Below are 24,500 nucleotides of genomic sequence, written 5' to 3'. Positions count from 1 at the left end.
ATGCCCCCCATGCCCTCCCCCCTCCCGGGGAGAGGTTTGAAAGAAGCTATCACAGTGCTCGGAGGGCGCCAATGGCCCTTAGTAATTGAGGGGGAAACTTCATAAATCTGATAAAATCATCTACAAAAATATCTACAGCTAACAATATACTTATTGATGAAAGACCACATGATTCTCCCTGAAATCAGAAACAAGTAAGGACGCCCTCTCTCCCCCCTCCTATTCACCACAATACTGGAAGTTTTCTTCAGTACAATAAGACAAGAACAGGAAATAAAGGATGAAGTTGGACACTTACCTCACACCACACACACACAAACACATGCACACACACACACAAAAATAACTCAAAACAGATCAAAGACCTAAATGTAAAATCTAAAACAATAAAACTCTTAGAAGAGAACATAAGACAAACACTTCACAGCAATGGACTTGGCACTGATTTCTTGGATTTGACACCAAACACACAGGTAACAACAACAACAAAAATAGACAAAATGGACCTCATGAAAATTCTTAAAATGTGTACATTGGAAGACACTATCCACACAGTAAAAATGCAGCCACAGCATGGGAGGAAATATTTGTTAGTCATACATCTGATAAGGGATGAATATCTAGAATACATACAGAACTCCTACAACTTAACAACAAAGAGAAGCTTAAGGCAAAAATGGGCCAAAGACTTGACTAGGCATTTCTCCAAAGACACAAATGGCCAATAAGCATATGACAAGATGCTCAACATCACTCATCATTAGGGAAATACAAAGCAAAACCACAGGGAGACATCACCTCACACCCACTAGGGTAGCTGCCTTCAAGAAAACAGAACAACACGTGTTGGTCAGCATGTGGACAAACTGGAACCCTCAAGCACTGTTGGTGGAAACATCAAACGGTGTAGCCACTGTGGAAAACAGGATGGGGGTCCTCAAAAAATTAAAAATAGAATTACTGTATGACACAGCAATTTAACTTCTGGGTATAATCCAAAAGAATGAAAAGCAGGGTCTCGAAGAGGTATTTGTACACCCATCATTCACAATAGCTAAAATGCAGAAGTAGCCCAAGAGCCCATCAACAGATGAATAGATTAGCAAAATGTGGTATAAACATACAATGGAATATTATTAGCATTCAAATATATCAGCATTAAAAAGGAAGGAAAATCTGCCAAATACTACAACATGGGGGTACCTGGGTGGTTCAGTCGGTTAAGCATCTGCCTTGGGCTCAGGTCATGATCCCAGGGTCCGGGGATCAAGCCCGGCATTGGGCTCCCTGCTCAGCGGGAAGCCTGCTTCTCCCTCTTTCCCCTATTCCCTCTCTACCCTGCTCATGCTCTATCTCTTGCTATCTCTCTTTCTCTCAAATAAATAAATAAATAAAATCTTTAAAAAAGAAAAAGAATACTACAACATGGATGAACCCTGGGGATATTAAACTAAGTGGAATAAACCAATCACAGAAAAACAAATACTGCATGATTCCACTTAAGTAAGGTACTTGGAGTAAACAAAATCATAAGGACACCCAATAGGATTGGTGGCTGCCATGGGCTGGAGGAGGGGAGAATGGGAAGTTTGTGTTTAATAGGCATAGGGTTTCAGTTTTACAAAAGGAAAGTTGTGCGGACGGACAGTGGCTAATGGCTACACAACAGTATGAATATATTTAATACCATGGAACGGTACACTTAAAAATGGGTAAGATGGTAAACTGTATTTTGTGTATTTTAACACAATTTTTTTAAAAGGGGGGAAAGGCATACAGAATTGAAAAAAAATGAAACTTTCCTATTGTACACTATGTGATTTTCTATGTAGATAATTCCAAAAAATCTACAAAGAACCACTAGAATCAGTATGCGTGTTGGGCAATGTTGGAGGATACACAGTGAACACACAAAGGTCTATTATATTTCTATAGACTAACAATGAACACATAGACACCAAAATTTAAAAATACATTACCATCTATAATCACTCAAAAAGTTGGTAAATATTGGGTTTAAATACAACAAAACATGTATAGGACTTGCATGCTGAAAGCTACAAAACATCGTTGAAATAAATCAAAGATCTAAATAAATGAAGAGGCTTAGTGCTTAGCACTAAGAGACTTAGTGCTTTACTACGTTGGAAGTTTCAACGTAGTAAAGATGTTAATTATCCCTCAGATTCAGATACAGGTTTAAAACAGTTACAATCAAAATTCCAGCAAGATTTTTATAGATGTAGACAAGAGTGTTTTAAAATATGGAATGGAGGGGGGAATAATCTAGAATAGCTAAAACAAACTTTGAAATGGAAGAATAAAGTGGGAGGAATCAGTGCACTCAATTTCAAGACGTTATATCATAATATATAGCCAGAGTAATCAAGACTGTATGGTTTTGGTGGAGGGATGACACATAGATCACTGGAACAGAAAAGAACACGGAAACAGACTTGCACAAATATGCCCCAGTGATTTTTGACACATGCACAAAAGCAGTTCAGTGGAGGAAAGACAGCTTTCTTCAAATGGTCCTGGAGAAATTGGACATTCGCAGGGGGGGATAAAAGTACTTTGCCCTAAGCCTTACAAAAAAAATGTTTTTTAAATGTTGTTATGTTATGTTAATCAATATACATTACATCATAGTTTTTGATGTAGTGTTCCGTGATTCATTGTTTGAGTATAACACCCAGTGCTCCATTCAGTACGTGCCCTCTTTAATACCCATCACCAGGCTAACCCATCCCCCCACCCTCCCCCCCTCTAGAACCCTCAGTTTGTCTCTTAGAGTCCATAGTCTCTTAAGGTTTGTCTCCCCCTCCGATTTCCCCCCCTTCATTTTTCCCTTCCTACTATCCTCTTTTTTTTTTTTAACATATAATGTATTATTTGTTTCAGAGGTACAGGTCTGTGATTCAACAGTCTTACACAATTCACAGCACTCACCATAGCACATACCCTCCCCAATGTCTATCACCCAGCCACCCCATCCCTCCCATCCCCCACCACTCCAGTAACCCTCAGTTTGTTTCCTGAGATTAAGAATCCCTCATATCAGTGAGGTCATATGATACATGTCTTTCTCTGATTGATTTATTTCACTTAGCATAATACCCTGTAGTTCCATCTACGTCATTGCAAATGGCAAGGTTTCAGGTTTTTTGATGGCTGCATAATATTCCATTATATATATACCACATCTTCTTTATCCACTTCATCTGTTGATGGACATCTTGGCTCTTCCCATAGTTTGGCTATTGTGGACACTGCTACTATAAACATTGAGGTGCACGTACCCCTTCAGATCACTACATTTGTATCTTTGGGGTAAATACCCAGGAGTGCAATTGCTGGGTTGTACGGTAGCTCTATTTTCAACTTTTTGAGGAACTTCCATACTATTTTCCAGAGTGGCTGCACCAGCTCACACTTCCACCAACAGTATAGGAGGGTTCCCCTTTCTCTGCATCCTTGCCAACATCTGTCGTTTCCTGACTTGTTAATTTTAGGCATTCTGACTGGTGTGAGGTGGTATCTCATTGAGGTTTTGGTTTTGATTTCCCTGATGCTGAGCGATGTTGAGCATTTTTTCGTGTGTCTGTTGGCCATTTGGATGTCTTCTTTGCAAAAATGTCTGTTCATGTCTTCTGCCCATTTCTTGATTGGATTATTTGTTCTTTGGGTATTGAGTTTGATAAGTTCTTTATAGATTTTGGATACTAGCCCTTTATCTGATACGTCATTTGCAAATATCTTCTCCCATTCTGTCGGTTGTCTTTTGGTTTTGTGGACTGTTTCTTTTGCTGTGCAAAAGCTTTTTATCATGATGAAATCCCAATAGTTCATTTTTGCCCTTGCTTCCCTTGCCTTTGACGATGTGTCTAGGAAGAAATTGTTGCAGCCGAGATCGAAGAGGTTGCTGCCTCTGTTCTCCTCTAGGATTTTGATGGACTCCTGTCTCACATTTAGGTCTTTCATCCATTTTGAGTCTATTTATGTGTGTAGTGTAAGGAAATGGTCCAGTTTCATTCTTCTGCCTGTGGCTGTCCAATTTTCCCAACACCATTTGTTGAAGAGACTGTCTTTTTTCCATTGGACATTCTTTCCTGCTTTGTCAAAGATGAGTTGACCATAGAGTTGAGGGTCCATTTCTGGGCTCTCTATTCTGTTACATTGATCTATGTGTTTGTTTTTGTGCCAGTACCAAACTGTCTTGATGATGACAGCTTTGTAATAGAGCTTGAAGTCCGGAATTGTGTTGCCTCCAGCTTTGCTTTTCTTTTTCAACATTCCTCTGGCTATTTCGGGTCTTTTCTGGTTCCATACAAATTTTAGTATTATTTTTTCCATTTCTTTGAAAAAAGTTGATGGTATTTTGATAGGGATTGAATTAAATGTGTCAATTGCTCTAGGTAGCATTGACATCTTCACAATATTTGTTCTTCCAATCCATGAGCATGGAACGTTTTTTCCATTTCTTTGTGTCTTCCTCAATTTCTTTCATGAGTGTTTTGTAGTGTTCTGAGTACAGATTCTTTGCCTCTTTGGTTAGATTTAGTCCTATGTATCTTATGATTTGGGGTGCAATTGTAAATGAGATTGACTCCTTAATTTCTCTTTCTTCTGTCTTTTTGTTAGTGTATGGAAATGCCACTGATTTCTGTGCATTGATTTTATATCCTGCCACTTTACTGAATTCCTGTATGAGTTCTAGCAGTTTTGGGGTGGAGTCTTTTGGGTTTTCCACATAAAGTATCATATCATCTACAAAGAGTGAGAGTTTGACTTCTTCTTTGCCGATTCGGATGCCTTTTATTTCTTTTTGTTGTCTGATTGCTATGGCTAGGACTTCTAGTACTCTGTTGAATAGCAGCGGTGATAGTGGACATCCCTGCTGTGTTCCTGACCTTACGGGGAAAGCTCTCAGTCTTCCCCATTGAGAATGATATTCGCTGTGGGTTTTTCATAGATGGCTTTTATGATATTGAGGTGTGTACCCTCTATCCCTGCACTCTGAAAAGTTTTAATCAAGAAAGGATGCAGTACCTTGTCATATGCTTTGTCTGCATCCATTGAGAGGATCATATGGTTCTTGTTCTTTCTTTTATTAATGTATTGTATCACATTGATTGATTTGTGGATGTTGAACAAACCTGCAGCCCAGGAATAAATCCTACTTGGTCGTGGTGAAGAATCCTTTTAACGTACTGTTGGATCCTATTGGCTAGTATTTTGGTGAGAATTTTTGCATCCATGTTCATCAGAGATATTGGTCTGTAATTCTCTTTTTTGATGCGGTCTTTGTCTGATTTTGGGATCAAGGTAATGCTGGCCTCATAAAATGAGTTTGAAAGTTTCCTTCCATTTCTTTTTTTTTTGGAACAGTTTTAGAAGAATAGGTATTAAGTCTTCTTTAAATGTTTGGTAGAATTCCCCTAGGAAGCCATCTGGCCCTGGGCTCTTGTTTCTTGGGATGTTTTTCATTACTGCTTCAATTTCCTTAGTGGTTATAGGTCTGTTCAGGTTCTCTATTTTTTCCTGGTTCAGTTTTGGTAGTTTATACATCTCTAGGAATGCATCCATTTCTTTCAGATTATATAATTTGCTGGCATATAGTTGCTCATAATATGTTCTTATAATTGTATTTCTTTGGTGTTGGTTGTGATCTCTCCTCTTTCATTCATGATTTTATTTATTTGGGTCATTTCTCTTTTCTTTTTGATAAGATAGATGCTTTAAGTATGATATAGTGTCCTTCCTCATCTCTTATTATAGTCTTTGGTTTAAAATCTAATTTGTCTGATATAAGGATTGCCACCCCAGCTTTCTTTTAATGTCCATTAGCATGGTAAATGGTTTTCTACCCCCACTTTCAATCTGGAGGTGTCTTTGCATCTAAAAAGAGTCTCTTGCAGATAGCATATCGATGGGTCTTGTTTTTTATCCAATCTGATAGGCTGTATCTTTTGATTGGGGCATTTAGCCCATTTACATTCAGGGTAACTATTGAAAGATATGAATTTAGTGCCATTGTATTGCCTGTTAGGTAACTGTTACTGTATATTGTCTCTGTTCCTTTCTAGTCTATGTTACTTTGGGGCTCTCTCTTTGCTTAGAGGACCCCTTTCAATATTTCTTATAGGGCTGGTTTGGTGTTTGCAAATTCTTTTAGTTTTTGTTTGTCCTGGACACTTTCTATCTCTCCTTCTAGTTTCAAGGACAGCCTAGCTGGATATAGTATTCTTGGCTGCATATTTTTCTCATTCAGTGCTCTGAATGTATCATGCCAGTCTTTTTGGGCATGCCTGGTCTCTGTGGATAGGTCTGTTGCCAATCTAATGTTTCTACCATTGTAGGTTCAGACCTCTTGTCCCGAGCTGCTTTCAGGATTTTCTCTTTGTCTCTGAGACTTGTAAGTTTTACTATTAGATGTTGGGGTGTTGACCTATTTTTATTGATTTTGAGGGGGTGGTTCTCTGTGCCTCCTGGACTTTGATGCCTGTTTCCTTCCCCAAATTAGGAAAGTTCTCTGCTATAATTTGCTCCAATATACCTTTTGCCCCTCTCTCTCTTTCTTCTTCTTCTGGGATTCCAATTATTCTAATATTGTTTTGTCTTATGATATCACTTATCTCTTGAATTCTGCCCTCGTGATCCAGTAGTTGTTTATCTCTCTTTTTCTCAGCATCTTTATTCTCCATCATTTGGTCTTCTATATCACTAATTCTCTCTTCTGCCTCATTTATCCTAGCAGTTAGGGCCTCCATTTTTGAATGCACCAAATTAATAGCCCTTTTGATTTCAACTTGGTTAGATTTTAGTTCTTTTATTTCTCCAGAAAGGGTTTCTCTAGTATCTTCCATGCTTTTTTTCAAGCCCAGCTAGTATCTTTACAATCATCATTCTGAACTCTAGTTCCAACATCTTACTAATGCCTGTATTGATTAGGTCCCTCGCAGTCTTGGTGTTTGCAAATTCTTTTCGTTTTTGTTTGTCCTGGAAGATTTTTATCTCTCCTTCTATTTTCAGTGCCTAGCTGGACATAGTATTCTTGGCTGCAGATTTTCAAAAAAAATAGAAAAAGAAAATTTAAAAAATTAATGGTCCCTTCTTGTTCTTTTTTTGAGGTGAGTTCTTCTGTCTTGTCATTCTGTCCAGAGGAGAATAGATGAATGAGAGAACAAAATGCTAACAGGGTAACAACGACCCCCAAAAAATATACACTAAACAAATCAGAAGAGACCTGAAACTGGGGGAAAAGAAAGGGAAAGAAAGAAAAAAGAAAAAAAAGAATATCATCAAATATGATCAGGCTGGTGAATCGATCAGTGCCACACACTAGATTTTGGGCATATTTTGGTCTGTTAGAAGAAACTTCTTCCCAAAATTTTAAAGAAAGAAAAACTTATATATGTACTAAAATAAGGGTAAATACGATGAAGGGATGGAATATGACTGTAAAGATAAAAATTATAAAAGATTTTATAAAAGGAATTGATAAGATAAGAATTTGGTTGAAAAAAGAAAGAAGAGAAATTTAAAAAAAAAGGGAGAGAACGTGATCAGGCAGGAGACTAGAACAAAGCCATACACTAGAGATTTAGGGTACATTTTGGTCTGTTAGAAGAAACTGTATCTCAAAATTTTAAAGAGAGAATGTCTTATATATATACCAAAAATAAGGTTAACTACTATGAAGGGTTAGAATATGACTCTAAAAATGAGAAATAAAAAACTTTTTTAAAAAAGGGATTGATAAGATGTTGGTTGAAAAAAGGAAAAAGAAAAATTCGAAAAAATAGAAAAAGAAAATTTTAAAAATTAACTTTGAAAGACTAAAGAATCATGGGGGGAAAAGCCATGAATTCTATGTGCTGTATTCCTCTAGCACTGGAGTTCTGCCATTCTCATTGATTGGTAAACTTGGTCTTGGCTGGCTATTCTTGCTGATCTTCTGGGGGAGGGGCCTATTGCCATGGTTCCCAAATGTCTTTGCTGGAGGTGGAATTGCCCCACCCTTGCCGGGTCCGGGGTAAGTAATCTGCTGGGGTTTGCTCTCGGGAGCTTTTGTTCCCTGCAAGGTTTCCGTACAGCTTTGGACTGTACGGAAAGGACGAGAGTGAAAATGGCGGCCTCCCAATCTCTGCCCCAGAGGAGCCGAGAACTCAGGGCCCCACTCCTCAGTGAGCCCCAGAGAAAAGCAGTCAGTCACTCCCGTCTCCCCAGTCTCCGGCCACACTCCATGCTCACCTGGCCTGTGACTGAGCGTTTCTGTCTCTGGCACCCAACTGGGTGTGGAGTCTCCAAACCCAGCAGATCCCTGCGGTGTGCTCCCATGCCACTCCTCCTAGGGGAGGAAGGGGAGTCTCCCCAGATCTGCCGCTTGTTGGGTCCCTGCTGGAGGAGCAGTGGCCAAACTGTGCCACGGGTCACGGTTTATGGCAACCCTGAGCCGAGAGCCCGCTCCTCGGCTCCATCTCTGCAGCCGGCTTCCCTGCTCCGACACCTGGGAGCTCTGCCACACTCGGGCACCCCCGGTCTTCCTGTGACCCCAAGGGTCCTGAGACCACACTATCTTCCCGAATATTGCCTCAGATTCACTTCTCCGCACATCCTACCTTCCAGAAAGTGGTCACTTTTCTGTCCAGAGAGTTGCTGCTATACTTTTCTTTGATCTCCTGCTGAGTTCATAAGTGTTCAGAATGGTTTGATCCCTATCTAGCTGAATTCCTGGGACCAGACGAAATTTAGGTCTCCTACTCCTCCACCATCTTGCTCCTCCCACAGCATACAAAAAATGAACTCAAAGTGTATTACAGACTTAAATGTAAAACTATAAATCTTTCAGAAAAAAAAGCACAAGAGAAAATCTTTGGGATCCAAAGTTAGGGAAAGAGTGCTTAGACTTGACACCAAAAACATGATCCATAAAAGGAAAACTGATCAACTGAACTCCATCAAGATTTAAACTTTTGTTCTGCAAAAGACCCTGTTAAGAGGATGAAAAAACAATGCACAAAGCAGAGAAAATATTTGCAAACCACATAGCCGAAAAAGAGCTAGCATCTAGAATATATAAGAACTCTCCCAAAACTCAACAGTAAAAACCAAACAGCCCTCTTAGAAAATAGGCAAAAGATGCAAACAAACATTTCAGAGAAGAGGATGTATGGATGACAAATAAGCACATGAAAAAGCATGCAACGTCACTAGCCCTGAGGGAAATGTACATTGAAATCCCATTCAGATATCATACCCACTTATCAGAATGACTACGATAAAAAGTCATCACCACATCTGGTGCATGTGAGGATTTGAAATGACCACTAACACATTGTTGGTGCCCAGGTAAAATGGTACAACCACTCTGGAAAACAGTTTGGTAGGTTTTTTTTTAAAAACACTAAACATGCAACTACCATATGACCCAGCATTTGCACTCCTGGGCATTTATCCCAGAGAAATGAAAATTTATGTTCACACAAAAACCTGTGCACAACTGTTCGTAGCAGCTTTATTGACAATAGCCAAAATCTGGAAGCGACCCCGGTGTCATCCAGAGAGTGATAGTTAAACTGTGGCACATCCACACCATGGCATACTGCTCAGCCATAAGACCAAACTCTTGATACATACAACAACTTGGATACATACAACATAACTCCACAGTATTAAGCTGAATGAGACCAAAAAAAAAAAAAAAATCCAACCCCAAAAGTTTACATACCGTGTGATTCCATTTATATAGCTTTCTTGAGATGACAGAATTAGAGAGATGAAGAACAGGTTAGCAGTTGCCAAGGATAAAGGGGTGGGGGTGACAGGAGGGAGGGATGTTGGTGTGGCTATAAAGTAGTAGCATCCGAGATTTCTTGTGATGAAATGTTCTATATCTTTATGTGTCAATGTCAACATTCTGGTTGTGCTATTGTATGGAATCTCTTGTATATGAATTCTTACAAATGTGGGTGCAGCTCCGGTGCGCTCAAAATAAGAAGTTTAATTTTAAAAAATTGTGCCAGCTTGCACTCCATAAATCCGGTGCGCGGGGAAGCCCAGAGCAGTGTGGTGGATATTGGAAACAGCAAGAACAGACCCTGCAGATGAGTAAGAGGAAAAAAGCCACTAACTCCCCAAGGGGTCCAGAAGAATGGGCCCTGGTATTTCACTTGCAGAAAGAAGAAAGGAAAAAAATTGTCCTAAGGCTGACTTACAAAAGGAACCTCTTGCAGCCGGAATCCATCTGAAGCCAGAGGCTCCCTGCAGCCTGGCACACGTTCAAATGGGAAGTCCTCAGCGCTCCACGTTGCAAAACTCCTCCCCGCCAACACAGACTTAGCCATTCCATCCATTTACACCAAGTCAGCAGTTTGGACAGATGTTTGCCATCTAAGACTTCCTGTGAGGTACACAGGCCCTTAATCATAGTTCTTATGGGAATTTAGGGGTTTGGGGTGCCAGGCCAGGGTGGGGTTGGACTGAAGTTGGGTTGTGTAGAAACCAGGGTTTTCAAGGTCAGTTCTCCAGCCCCTAGGCTTTTGGGGTTGGGGGACGGGGGCGCTGCTCTCAATGGGTTTTCTCAGGGAAAAGATCTTTTGCGTGTGTCTCCCTCATGTGAGAGAAGAAAAAACCCCTAGGAGTTTTCCACTTCTGCTTCTGCTGGGAGCCAGAGGAAACGGCACAAGGCCCCAGCCCACACTCTGCTCCCCGTTCTCCAGCTCGGCCAGAAAGCAGAGAAAGGCTAGTAGGAAGGGCCCAGGGTCCTCCCTGCCCCCGGCCTGCGGCTGTGCCCACTGACCCTAGCTTCTGCATGCTAGTGCATGAGTGACTCCCCAAGGAGCAATTCGATTCTTACCGTGCTTCTTAGGCATTTCAAGTGATTCCTTAAGCCACATGCTAAAAATTAATGTTCTAATATATTCGTTTGACCCATATCCCGTTTCATCTGCCCCTACTGTTCTCCACTGCTCCCCCCCACACACATCCCCAGCAGGGAACAGAGATCTGGAGAAGCTAGGTCTATCTTACTTAACACTAACACCCTTTCAACTATTGCTTCTCGTCCTTTCTGCTTCGAGAAGAAAAAATCAGAGTGAGGAGGGAATGCTTCCTTAAGCTACAGGCACAAACACTGCTTCTGTGTGTCTGGACCAGAGCCCTAAGCCCTCCCCACTCCCCCATCCCTTGATCTCCAGGAGGCTGTCTTCCAAGGCCAGCTTCCAAGGCAAAGGAAAGCTGACTGGCTAATTTGCAAGAGGCTCTTGACCCGAGAGTCCTCTTCTGCAAACGTCTTGCTCCACCACCTGCAGCCCTGTGGGCCCCACATCCCGGAAGCCTGTGGGCAAACAGGAAATCAGCAGCGAGCCCAGGAGAGCAGGAATATGCAGTTCTCCCACAGAGACATCATGCATTCTCCGGGCCTGTGCTCTTGTTGCAGAGGGGATGGGGAAGGGCACAGAGAGAAGACAAATGAGAAACTGGAAGAGAAAACCGCTGTAGGAAAGAATGTAGGGTTTGAAGCCCATGGCCAAGAAAGAATTCTTGAGACGTCTTTGGTGCAAAAAGGCGGTTTTATTAAAGCCCGGGGAAAGGACCCAGAGGCAGGAAGAGCTGCACCGGGGTCAGGAGGAGTGGCCCGTTATAGACTTTCAAGTTGGGAGGGGGCTAGGGATAGTGTAAGTCTCTAAGGAGTTTTGGAAGCAAGGTTTCCAGGACCTTGAGGGGGCTGGCTCTTGTTGGGAAAAGGCCATTTATTACCGCGTAATAACACCTTAGTCATGAGACCCTTCAGATGGATATCGGTGGGCCATATGCTTGGGGGATGATTGCCAACACGTATCTTGGGGGTTTAGAGATAAAGGAAGTTCCTAAAGGAATTTTTATATGCTAAAGTAGATTTACAGGTTCGGGGAGGCAGGAGGGTAGGGTTGGGGGGGAGGGGGGTCTTTTGCTCTTAGCAAAGTGTCAACATCAAGGCAGTTGAGTCCCTACAGGAATGTCACTCTGCCTGTTTTAAGGACTTGTCAGTGGGCTGTAGGTAGTAAGGAAATTTAATAATTTTTCTTCTGCCTTTGTTTCCATCAAAAACGAACTGCCCCAGGAACTGAGAAACCTGTGGCAGAAGGCTGCTGAGCTCCCAGCTCACAGGGATGAATTTCATGTGACAGGGCAGTGGCCTGCAGAGAGGGGGAATGGGGCACGGGTGTGACTCCAGAGCTGCCCATCATCCCTCTAGCTACACCATGAAGGCCACAGAGCAACAGAGCAGGTCAGGTGTGGGGCCAAGTTCAGTACACCCGGAGGTCCCTGAGTGGGCTCAGCTCTCACTTATAATGTATGCAATTATAGGATCTACAATCCGTGTCCTTCTATGCGTCAGGTTCCTTGTTAGTAAAATAGGGGCATTAATACCCATCTCAGGAGGTGATTGTCAGGAGTCAACAGGAATATGTTTCACCAGAAAGAACAGAAAGCCTGACAGTCACGCCTAAAAGAATGAGCCTGGGAGGCTCATTCAGTTAAGAGTCGGCCTTCGGCTCAGGTCATGATCTCAGGGTCCTGGATCGAGCCCGGCATCAAGCTCCCTGCTCAGCGGGAAGCCTGCTTCTCCCTCTCCCTCTGTTGCTCCCCCTGCTTGTGCTTTCTTGCTCACTCTCTCTCTCAAATAAATAAATAAAATCTTAAAATAAAAAAAAAGAATGTTGTTCTCCTTCTCTCTCTTAAATAAGGGTGCGTCCTCCAATATTGATAGTGTCTCCAATGAGAGACAATACTTTATTACAAAGGGCTAGACTCAGCCCAGTGGCTTTTATCCTCACACTTGGCCTCATGGTTGCAAGACAGCTGCTGCACCTTCGAGCCCACATCCACAGTACAGGCAGGAGGAAAGGAGGTGAGAAGATGGCCGGTTTTCTCTTCGCAAAACTTCGTCTTTTTAAGTCAGGAAGAGATGTCCTCGCCAACAAATTTCACTTACATATTATTGGCCAGCACTATGTCACGTGGCCTGCTGTGGGGTGCCGGGAAGTCGAGTTCTAGGTTTCCAGCATCTATAAAAGAGGAAAGGAGGGGAGAAAGATAGGTCTTGAGTGAGCCAACCTATCGCGTCTGCTCGGTACACAGAGTAAGGAGCCCAGTCTCTGGCAGGTACAGAAGCTCTCCAAACAGCAGCTCTTTACCTCCCCACGCAAACAAAACCTGCAAGTGCTTTGTGTCTGGGCTGAGGTAAGCCAGCCTACCAAGCAACTTCATTTCTTGGAGCACTGTAATCAACACTCTCTAGGAATGCAAATGTGGTTTGCCCAGGAAAGGTGATAAACACTTCTCTCCTTTCCAGCTCTGCAGAGCCATCTCCGTTGGCTTATGCACCAGAAGTTTCTAGGGCAAAATAAATAAACAGGCTGTTTTGCTTTTCTCAAAAATGAGGGTGGTTTTGTTTTTTGTGTTTTGGGGTTTTGGTTTTTTTTTTGTTTTTTTTGTTTGTTTTTGGTTTTCCTTTACAGAGCTAAGCCATCTCGCACTTTGACCTACAGCCCCTACTGGCCTCTGTGAGAATAAGCTTCCGGCTGGCGTCTGTAACCTAGCCACTAGGCCATTCCTCTGGATACGCTCAGGCCCTCGAAGATAATGGGAAAGGAGCTGACCTCTCTTCGGTTTCACAACTGTTAACTCGTGTAATCCTCACTGCACATCTGCAAGCAGGGCATAGCATTTCTCTTTGCCAAAACTACAGCTCAGGGCAAATGTTCAGGGTCATCCAGCTGGTAGGCAAGGAGCCGAAACACAAACCTAGCTCTGTCTGGGGCCTCTACCCTTCCCAACGCAACCTGTTGCCTCCAGAAGTATTGCTTTCTGTTATATTCTCCATTTGAGGCCCCCAAACAGTCAGGCATTTCCTCCAACATCAGGAGCTGGTGGAAAGGTTGTCATAGTTACAGTGGAAAGTGAGGGTGTTGGGGCTGCGGCTACCCCCAAGACCTCTGCTCCTCAGGGAGGCCGGCCTCTGACTGTGTGTTTGCAAGGAGGTGGGCTGGAGTGGCAGAGACTACCAGAATGTGACCTCAGAGGTCACCCAGTCCAACGCCCTCATGGGACAGGTGAGGAAGCTGAGACTCTGAGAGATGGGCGAAAGGCAACAGTAAGAAGAGAGAAGAGAACTCGGGCCCCTAAACTTGTAGGCCATTTGCTTTCTCCAGCAAAGTAGGCTCCTGATGGTTTCCAGGCTCTCAGGTGGCCTTTCCCAGTCAATCAGCAAGCCAGGCTGGGAAGCCACCCCGATGAGCCAATTACAGACTTTAAGGCATTCACTGAATATTTCTAGAGCACTTAGCACAGGCCAAGCACTAGAGCTAGAGCAAAGAACAACAAAGATAATGACCCAATGCTCATGGAGCTTATATCCTAGTGGGGCAGACAGAACAAAAGTAAATAAATGGAGAGAAAGAGGAAGATAGCAGGTATCAGATAGTGATGAGTTCCTCAGAAAACAACACAGAGAGAAGATACAGAGTGACCGGGGTGTGCTTCAGAACTGGGGTCAGGGACGAGCTTGCCAGGGGCTGACATCTAAGCTCAGACCTGAATGACAGGAACAAAGTAGCAGGTGAAGATCCAGCGGTTGGGGGGGGGGGGGGGGCGGGTGCGGCGGAGAGCTGTTCACATGGAGGACACAGCAGGTGCAAAGCTGCTGAGCTGGGGGGATGAGCTTGGCTGAGTGAGGAAGAGAAAGGAGGCCACTGGAGCCTGAGTTCAGGGAGCAAAGGAGAGAGAAAAGTGCCAAGGTAGGAGATGCAGGCCAAGGGTGGATCCTGTAGGGCCCCTTTCAGCCAGGGAGAGACTTTGTTTTTGCTCTCAGTACAATAAGAGGTCACTGGATGGTTTTAAATATACAAGGGCCCTGGTCTCACTTAGGCTTTGAATAGATCATTCTGGATGCCCTGGAAAGAACAAGAAAAAGGGCAAGAATAAGAAGAGGGAGATGAATGGTCAAGCGATGCCAGCAGTCCTCTAGGGCCTATGCACATTAAACCATAAAGCTGGGGTTCTCCCAAGGCTGTTGTCTCAGGCATCTGTGCAGGCTGCCCCAAAGCTGAGCATGCCTTTCACCGAAACTCCAATATGAACAGCATCATCTGAAGCTGTGCATCGTGGGTCTGGCTTTTTAGTACCTTATGATTCTCAAAGACACCACCCTTAGGTACTCATGTCAAAGGTGCAAAATAGAAATCCCTTCAGACTATTTTCTGCATGAAAGTAAGACAGACAAACCACAAATCATCTACGTCGAGGACTGGATCATTAATTATGCAGTGAAGTAAGTATGCGGAATAATAAAATCTAAGATAACCTTGTACCTTTAATTAACTCATGTCCAGTGGAAAATATATTAATCCCTTGGTTATTGGCCCTGACGCTTAGAAAAGAAATCATGGGTGATCCAAAAAATCAGTTCTATAATTTATATTTGGGCTAGCAATGCACTTAATGATGAGTACTGAGAGGCAAGTTGGAGCTATTCAATGTCCAAATTGAATCATAAATGTTTTAAAAAAATATTCATTCTCTCATCAAATATTTTGCATGCCCGCTATTCACCAGGCCTGCTGGGTCCTGGAGCAAACAACCAACCAATATATTCCCTGCCTTTGTGGACCTTAGAGTCTAATGGCTGGACAGACATCGAACCAGAAAAACACACAGAAATGGGCAGCTACAATTTGTAATAAGGCCTGTAATAGAAAAGAGCAGGGAGAATCATGGAGAGGTTCTCATTTAGATCGTGAGGTTCGGAGAAAGCCTCTCTGTTGAAGCTTGAAGATGGCCAAGGGCCACCTTGGTCATTGACACACTTCCATTGCTCCCCCCTCATCCTTATCTCTTACCTCTCTTCAAACAAATACTTGCACAGGGACTCACTCCCTTAACCCCTTATCCTTCCCTCCCAACCCCACGCCCTCCAAGCCCTGTGACCCCAAGTGCAAACAGACAACCCCCAGAGCCATCATGTGGAATCAAGGAGGAGTCAGGAGCCAGGGCGCCAGACAGAAAGGAGCACGGAACTTCTTGGTCTGGTTCTCACACGGGATCTCACTCCTTTTATGACCTTTGGGAATTGCTTCCTCTCTCCAGAAGTCTCAGTGTCCCCCATCTGTCCAGTGGAAGGAAGCACACTGTCCCTAGAGTCCCCAGGTGAGCTCCCAGACGTCCTTGGAGGGTCCCCGAGCAGACTGGCAGACCCCCAGGCCAGAGTGAGAGCAGAGAGGCTGAGAGCAGAAGGAAAAGCCCTAATCCTTCCGGATCCCCTATAGACTGAGCCTGGAGCGGGGCCAGACCCCATGCAGGGCTCCCAAAAGACTGCTTTACAAAACCTGCTTGCTAGCCCCTGACATTTCTTCCCTCCAGGTTTCAGAAACGAGCCCTTGAGACCAGATGAGGAATGTGGTAGGAATAATGTGATTGCAGAAAGTGTGTGGATTTTGTTTCTGGACACAGCACTTGACATAATGTCAGATATGAGTTGCTCACACTGTGACGCTTCTAGTCTCCTCACTCAGCCTCCATCCTGTGAGTCTGGCCCAAAGCACTCCTCATTAGCACAAAATCCCACACTGGTAACGTGACTTCTGGGGACAGAGGCCCAGGCTAGCTCTAGGCAAGAAGAGGAGAAAATAAACCTTTTTTGCCATTTCCTATTCCCACCTCTCCTGGGCTCAGCTCTGCCATCTCTGAGAGTCAGATTGGGGAACAGCCAAGGAGAGCCTTTCATGGAAGGGGTAGTGGGGGAGGGGAGCTGCTAAGGATCTGAATAAAAGGAAGGGATGGGGGCGTACATGTGCCTCGCAAGAGGGAGGTAGTCCTAGTCTGGGCCCTAGTTGCTGTTCTACCAACACCGACAGGGTGATATCACGTCCCTCTCCTGAGGGGAAATGAGATCACCCTGGACAACCCTGAAGCCATCTTCCAGCTCTAAACTTTTAAAATGCTCAGCGAGTGCTAGTTTCTAGAAGAAATGGGGCAGGAGATGGACGGCGGGGATCCCTGTTTGATAAAAAGGGTGGGCACCGGTGCTGCCCTTGCCCACCACTTTCAGGAGCGGTACAGCCGATGAATGATGACTAAGAGCTTGACACACTCCCGGGGACTTTGGCGGACTTCAGCACAGAAGTGAAAGATCCAGGGCTATTCATGACAGTTGGGGGCTGGGGCCAGGGCTGCCCACATCACCCCAGTATATCCAATACATTTAAGAGCCACTGCCTCAGCTGACCAGATTTGGGAAATTTATGTTAACAGTGTTTTAGACTAAGCCCAAATCATATTGCATGCTATCAGCAGAGTCTCTTGATTGTCATATAATTTATTTCACATTTACTACAGCCTGTCATTGTCCATCACTGTGCTAGGTGCTGGAGAAGTAAAGATGAATAGAATCCAGTCCTTGATTTCCAGCAGCTCCCAACTGACCTGCTGGAGCACCGTGGGGTGTCCTGAACCATTACTCCAAATGGTACCTGTTGCACGACCCCTTCGGGGCAAGCGAAGTCTGGTGGGCACACAGTCTGGTGAGCAGATTATAGCTAGCCATTGGTCTCCCTTTGCCTTTTCAGTTGAGCACCCTGGTACAGTAAACAATCTGTATATGTCATAATGAGATGCCAACTTTCAATTAATGTCTAACATATACTTTTGCTCTAATGCAAAATGCATGTTAGCAGTATCTGTCAAATGGAACACAGCCCCAAAAAGTCACATGATAGTGGAGAGTGGAGTCAGCTGGCTATGAGAAGAGGTGAGAGATGAAAAATCTAGCCAACATGGCGGCTATTAGAACATAAGAAGATGTAACATTTGAGATACACAAGAGCAGGTATTGATAGCAGCAAACTAATATGAGAGGGAGAGCAAATGATAGTGTGGTAACAGTGGATGCTTTCGAAGTCACTGCAGGACCCCGTTATACTGCAGCAATAGTTGCACTGTAATTATTCCTGACTTGTTTAATGTGTTTTTTTAGTATTTTAATGCCTTCAAGTGTGCCACACACAATAAAATCAGTAAACCAAAAAAAAAAAAAAAATGTTGGAAACCACGAGTCTAGTGGAAAAGAAATGTATAAGAAAAATAATTCCGGCTCTATGCTTAAATTCCTAATGCAGACATGAGATCAATAGGAGCAAGGCACTTAGTTCTACCTAGAGAGGACAAGGAGGGTTTCTAGAGGGGTAGATAATTAAAACAAGTTTTGAAGGTTGAGTAAGAGTTCACCAAGTATACAGGGCAAGAAAGGCTTCCAAATCATGGGAACCACTTGGGCAAATGTGTGGAAGAAAGAACAAGCTGTACATGGTGGTATGACTGGCGAGCACAGAAGGAGTACAAGAGTATCAAGAGGGGAAGGTGACACCAGCTCACAAAGAATACTAAGGATGTGACTCTGGTGATATTCTTCCTTCAAATTCAAACTCCCACCCCACCCCTGCAGAAAAAGTAAGATGATTCTGAAGATAAACATGATGGAAATTTCTCTGGGGTCAACAAAATGCCACAAGCCTTAATGTTTTAACTTGGGTAGAAAACGCATAACACTAGCTAAGTAGTTGGCAGAAATATCAAGGACACGGTTCTGCTGAATAGAAGCCTATATTCAGGATCAGTTTCCTAGTTTGTGTGACCCATGAAAATGTGGGGCCTCTGAAAAGTATTAGGAATTTCAAGATGGCAATAGCAGAGCATTAAATGAAGTGCTGGTCCGATTGAAGCATGGAGCCTTGTGCAGGTTGCCCTAGTGACCAGCCCTATGACTGAGGGAGACCAGAAGACCTTATTAGAACATTTTCCTCTTTATTGGAATTGGATTTATTTCTTTGGGTAAAAGAGAAGGATGGATGATGGGAGAGATTGAGAGGCCAATTCAAGGCATCAAAAATATTTTTTTAGCTGAATTTTCAACATTTTTGTCCTCCAAGTATCCCTAATAGCAAGAAAAATGTGGGATATAGCAACCCTCCTTTTTACAACTTGTTTGAGAGTTCCCATGTCACTGAAAAATGCATGCATATTTTGCATTCTTTTTTTTAATTGAGGTACAATTGACATTATAACATTATATTAGTTTCAGGTATATAACATAATGATTCGTTCTTTGTATATATTGTTAAATGATCATCACAATAAGTCTAGTTAATATGTCCCCTAACCTAGTTACAAAAAATTTTTTTCTGATGATGAGAAGTTTTAAGATCTACTTTCTCAGCAACTTTCAAATATGCAACACAGTGTTATTATAGTTGCCATGCTGTATATTACATCCGCATGACTTATTTATTTGTAACTGGAAGTTTGTACATTTTGACCCCCTTCACCCATTTCTCTCACCCCCCCAACCCCACCTCTGGCACCCACCAATCTATTTGCTATATCTATGAGCTTGGTTTTTGGGGTTTGTTTGGGTTTTTTTAGATTCCAACATATAAGTGACATCATGTGGTATTTATCTTCTCTGACTTATTTCACCTAGCATAATGCCCTCAAAGTCCACCCATATTGTTGCAAATGGCAAAATTTCATTCCTTTTTATGGCTGAATAATATTCCATTATATTCCATATACATATACATATTTTTTTCTTGATCCATCCATCCATCCATTGATGGGCACAAGTTGTTTCCATATATTGACTATTATAAATAATGCTGCAACGAACATGAGGGTGCAGGTATCTTTTTGAGTTAGTGTTTTCATCTTCTTTGGATAAATGCCCAGAGGTGAAATTGCTGGTAGTTTTATTTTTGATTTTTTAATTTTGGGGGAAACCTCCATACTATTTTCCACAATGGCTGTACCAATTTACATTCCCACCAACAGTGCACAAGAGTTTCCTTTTCTCCACATCCCACATTCTTCTTAATGTTTATTTAAATATGAAAGATACTATTAGTAAGGTGGCTGGTTATAAGAAAAATACACAAAAATTGACATCCTGCAATGGAATCAAGATATCAGACAGACAAGATACCTGCTTCTACATCTCTACCTGCTCCAATCCCATGAAATTACAGAAATGATATTTTGAAAAAGGAATAGATCTGTAATGTTGCTGGAAATCAAGGAAGGGTGCTTACCTGCAAACCAGAAATACTGAAGACCATTTAAAAAAAAAAAAAAGATAGAATTGGATTGATGAAGAAATGATAAAAAAATATTCAAGCCAAACATGAATAGAATAAACTACTCAAGGTAGGAATAGCTGTTGAAGCTCAGAGTGATCAAACCCATGTGGAGGAGAGTGCCTGAGCCCCTCCTCAGTGTTATCAGTTGAGTGATTCAGAACAAAGGGGCCTATTAGGCTGGCTCTTCCTCCCAGCCACCTGTAAACAGGGAGCAGTTTACAGATTGGGCATTTCCTCTGGGGTGAAGTTGTCATCAGTGTTCTCTAAAGGGGAGTTCTGACTCAACAAATCTTGTGAGTTGGGGCCAATAGGCAGAGTAGGACCTCAGTTAACTGGCTCCTGAGAGGAATGGAGATCCCCACCTTCAGGGGCTTGTGCCCACAGACCTCACCCCGCACAGACAACTCCCCACAGTAACTGCGGAGGAAAACAGCATTTGGAATAGGCACCAGAGATTTCCAATGGGGTTGTGAAAAAGCACTTGGTCAGATATCGGCCTGTGTAAGAGCTAGTTTTTAGACATTTGTCAGATCTTCATGTGGCTAAATAATTGATCAATGTATAAATATTGCATGAATGTTTGAAAAGATGGTAAAATCTCTGATAAATCAGGATGCTCCCTTTATATATCTATTGGTCCATACTTATTCATTGTATCATTTAAATCTTCACTGCCATTCAATGTGTGCCATGTGTGTTAAATTTTCTGGTAGCCATATCAAAGTAAGTCAAAAGAAACTGCTAAGGTGAAGTTTAATAGATTTTGTTAAACTCAATACATCTAAAATATGATACGTTCAACACTTAATATTTTAAAATAACATTATTTTTCATACGAAATCTTTGAAATCTGATATGTGTTTTCTGCTGCTAGCACATCTCAATTTGAACTAGCCGTATTTAAGGTGTTCAGTAGCCTCGTGGCTCCCGGCTATAGTGTGTGGCTAGTCGCTGCTGAATTGGACAGTACAGTTCTAAATCCTTGGTTATTTTTTGTCTACTTGAACTATTGTTCTGTTTATACGTTTTGAAACTGCACAAAGATTCACGAGTGGACAAGAACAAAACAAAAAGCCTCTTCTTGGACCATTAATTCTTTGCACTTTGAATTCCATTTCATTTATGTTAATATGGGCACACCTGTTTCTTGGTGTTAGCATTTCCTTGGTTAACGCATCTTTGAAACAACATTTAACTGAATTTTGTGTTGTTACCCCATGTGAGAGTTGCTGCCTTTTAATGGAGACTTCAACCAAATTACATGAAATTGCGAGCATTGGTATATTTGGATTTATTTTGTCCATATGCTTGTACTTTTTACTTACTCTACTTTCTTGTTGTTTCTATTCTTCCTTTCGTTCCTTATTGTTGTTCGGTTAATCAGTATTTTAGGTGCTGTTTCCTTTTTTCTTCTTTTAGTAGTGTTGCATTTATATATCCTATTTTTATTCTTCCAGCATTTACTTTCATTTTTTTTCAGCAGAAGAAAGCAGTTTTTTCCAATGATGTGTGATTGTCAACTGATTTTATCTTGTTCTTTTTTTTTGTCATTGTTACCTTTAATTTCAACTAAGTTTAAGTCACACAGATATTTTCTCCTTGTGAAAAACTAACATTAATAGGTTTGACCAAATTCCTCTTTAACTACCTTTCCAATCCCAGTCCTCGCTCAAAAGGTAATGACTGTATTTACATTTGGAACATATTCTACCAAAAAAAGTTTTTTTAAAAAGAAACATGTTCTACCAACTTTTCCCATGAATTTCATTACATAAATTTGCATATATCTTGTATATGTGTATGTGTGTGTGCGTGTATCCACAAAAAAATTGTATTTTCTGCTATTCTATTTCTTGATATTTCTCATGAAGGAACAGTTGAATAGGCGGGCAAAGATATATGTGAAAAAAGTTTGCATAACCACATTGGAAGTACTTATTGGAAACATCCTAAATATGCATCAATAGGGGAGAGGATTGGTTAAATAGATTGTGGTACATCCATACATTATAGCAAAAAAATATGTACTATATTCTTAAATCCATTGACATAAGAAGATGACTAAAATATATTCTAAAATGAAATAAATCTGCTTACAAACACACACACACACACACACACACACACACACACACACACACACACAATTTACCAAAATAGTATGGTGATTATCTCTGATGGCTACGATTTCAGATGATTTTACTGTCCTCTTTAATATTTTATATTGATCAAATTTTTCTACAATCAGCATATACAGATGGGACACTTTTGAAAATATATTGAAAATGTATTCCCCCCCCAAAATAAATTTTAACATAGATGCTCTGAGAATATCCATCATGTTTATCCAAAGGCTTCTCTTCCTCCCCAGCAGGTGACCTTGGATGCCTGGAAAAGCCTCTGCCCCAGTTATAGAAGCAGTCCCTAGAAAACTTGGGGAAGATGAAAGAGGACTAGCTGCATGTGCTACACATACTAAAAAATTCAAGCTGTAAATATTTAAGTGTCATTTTGCATGTTATTTATATATTTGCTCAGCTGTCTGTACTTATGTTTGCTGTACCCTAGATGTGCTTTTCTATGTTTTGCCTTAAATAATGTTCTCCTGGGAGAGAACCAGTCTGTAAAGTCCTTCATGTAGAATGCCAAGAGAGCATTTCAAGCAACTGGATATCTGAGCAATTATCTTGACATTGTTAATAAAGATCAATAATTATTTCAAGCACTAATTAGTGCAAGGAGTGTTCTTGATGTCATTAGAAGTCTATCTCACAACAGTTTAAAATCTCCTACATCTAGTATAACATCTCTCTCACGGGAATTATACCTGAGATTGTACAGTTCGATTCCACAATCGTTTCTTTACCACCTCCTATGAAACACCAGATATCGTTGCAAAAATGAGTAGGCTAAGCCATCATGTTCACAGTCAAATGCAGGTTGAATTCAAGCTAATCAAAACTGATCAATATTTAACATCTGACCATTTGCCAGTCCTTCTGAAAGAGGAAAGGTACTGACCAGATGATATGTAGCTCTATTTTTCACATGGATGATGAAACCAAGGACAGTTTCCATTCTCTAAGAGGGTAGAAAGGCTCTCAGGAAGAGTTTTTCCCCATTTTAAGGATTTAAAGGGGAAACAGGCTGCCAGACACGCCGCGTGATGTGTATGCAGAGGGGCATGACTTCTACCCGAGATTTTCTACCTCCAAGAACGGAGCTGTTTTTCTTGGGAATGGCTAGGAGTCTGTACAAAGAGTTCTTATCAGGACCACAGCAGCATGGCAGTGTAACCCTGCAGGAATGTCAGGGGGGCAGGAGGAGAGATCGTGACGGGCTCCTTCATTTCCTTGCAACCTAGGGAGAGACTGGAAATCGTTTTGAAAGACAGGCTTGTGCTCAGGGGATGGAGACATCCAAGTTTTACGTATCCTGACCTGCGATGGTACAACCTGAATGTTGAGCTAAGCTAATGTACCATGCCTCCTGAGGATGCCAACAACACCAGATCATACTCTTCAGCATGGTGTGCGCACGTGTGTGTATATGTGTATGTGTAACCAACTATACGCACACAAAGGTATTTTCTGTGACTCTTTTCTATTTCTAGGAATAGATATAGAGATTCGATTTCTGGGAATGCATATAGATACTGTTGGCAGGGAGCAAGGATATGTGCCGGCATGGAGGGGATCCCACGAGATCTACCCTGTAACTCCAAGTAATAGGGACAGGTCGTTATAGAGCAAAGGAGCCTAAGTGTTATTACTATTATTTTTACATTTCTCAGAAAGTCTCTACAACCTTTCTACTCCAGCTCTCCGTGTTGGATCACTCTATCAGATGTAATGGCTCCAGATTGTGGACTGAAAACAGAAGCCACTGGCCCCCAGCAGGGGCAGAGGTTATGCCAGGCCTGGATGAGAAGCACAGGTCTCCCAATCTGGGACCAAAACCCCTCTTTCACTGTAGCTTCATGCTTAGGATTCCACAACCCCTCCCCTTTTTTTCCTCCCTAAATAAGAGACTGCTCTTCCCATTTTGCAGATGAGAAAAATGAGGTCCAGACCTAGCAGCCACACCCAAGCGTTTGTGACTAGGCCAGTGCTTGGAGCTCAGGGGAAACCACTAACTGGGGATACCATGACAACAAGAGCTGTCTCTTGCATTCTCAGTTCAATCCCTGGAAAAGAAATGACAACATTCTTCTTGTGAACACAGAGTAACTGTACCGAAGACTTCCGACTCATGTCCCATTCTCTTCACTCCTTGCCTGGCCCAAGCCAGACCCCCTTCCCTCCCCACAGATCTTAGATTCTCCAC

This window comes from Eumetopias jubatus, unplaced genomic scaffold (genome assembly GCF_037043125.1).
Source record: "Eumetopias jubatus isolate StellerSeaLion01/CBP00866 unplaced genomic scaffold, mEumJub1_p1.0 scaffold_8, whole genome shotgun sequence".
Lineage (NCBI taxonomy): Eukaryota > Metazoa > Chordata > Mammalia > Carnivora > Otariidae > Eumetopias > Eumetopias jubatus.
The sequence above is the reverse complement of the archived record's forward strand: the minus strand, read 5'-3'. Positions refer to the sequence as shown.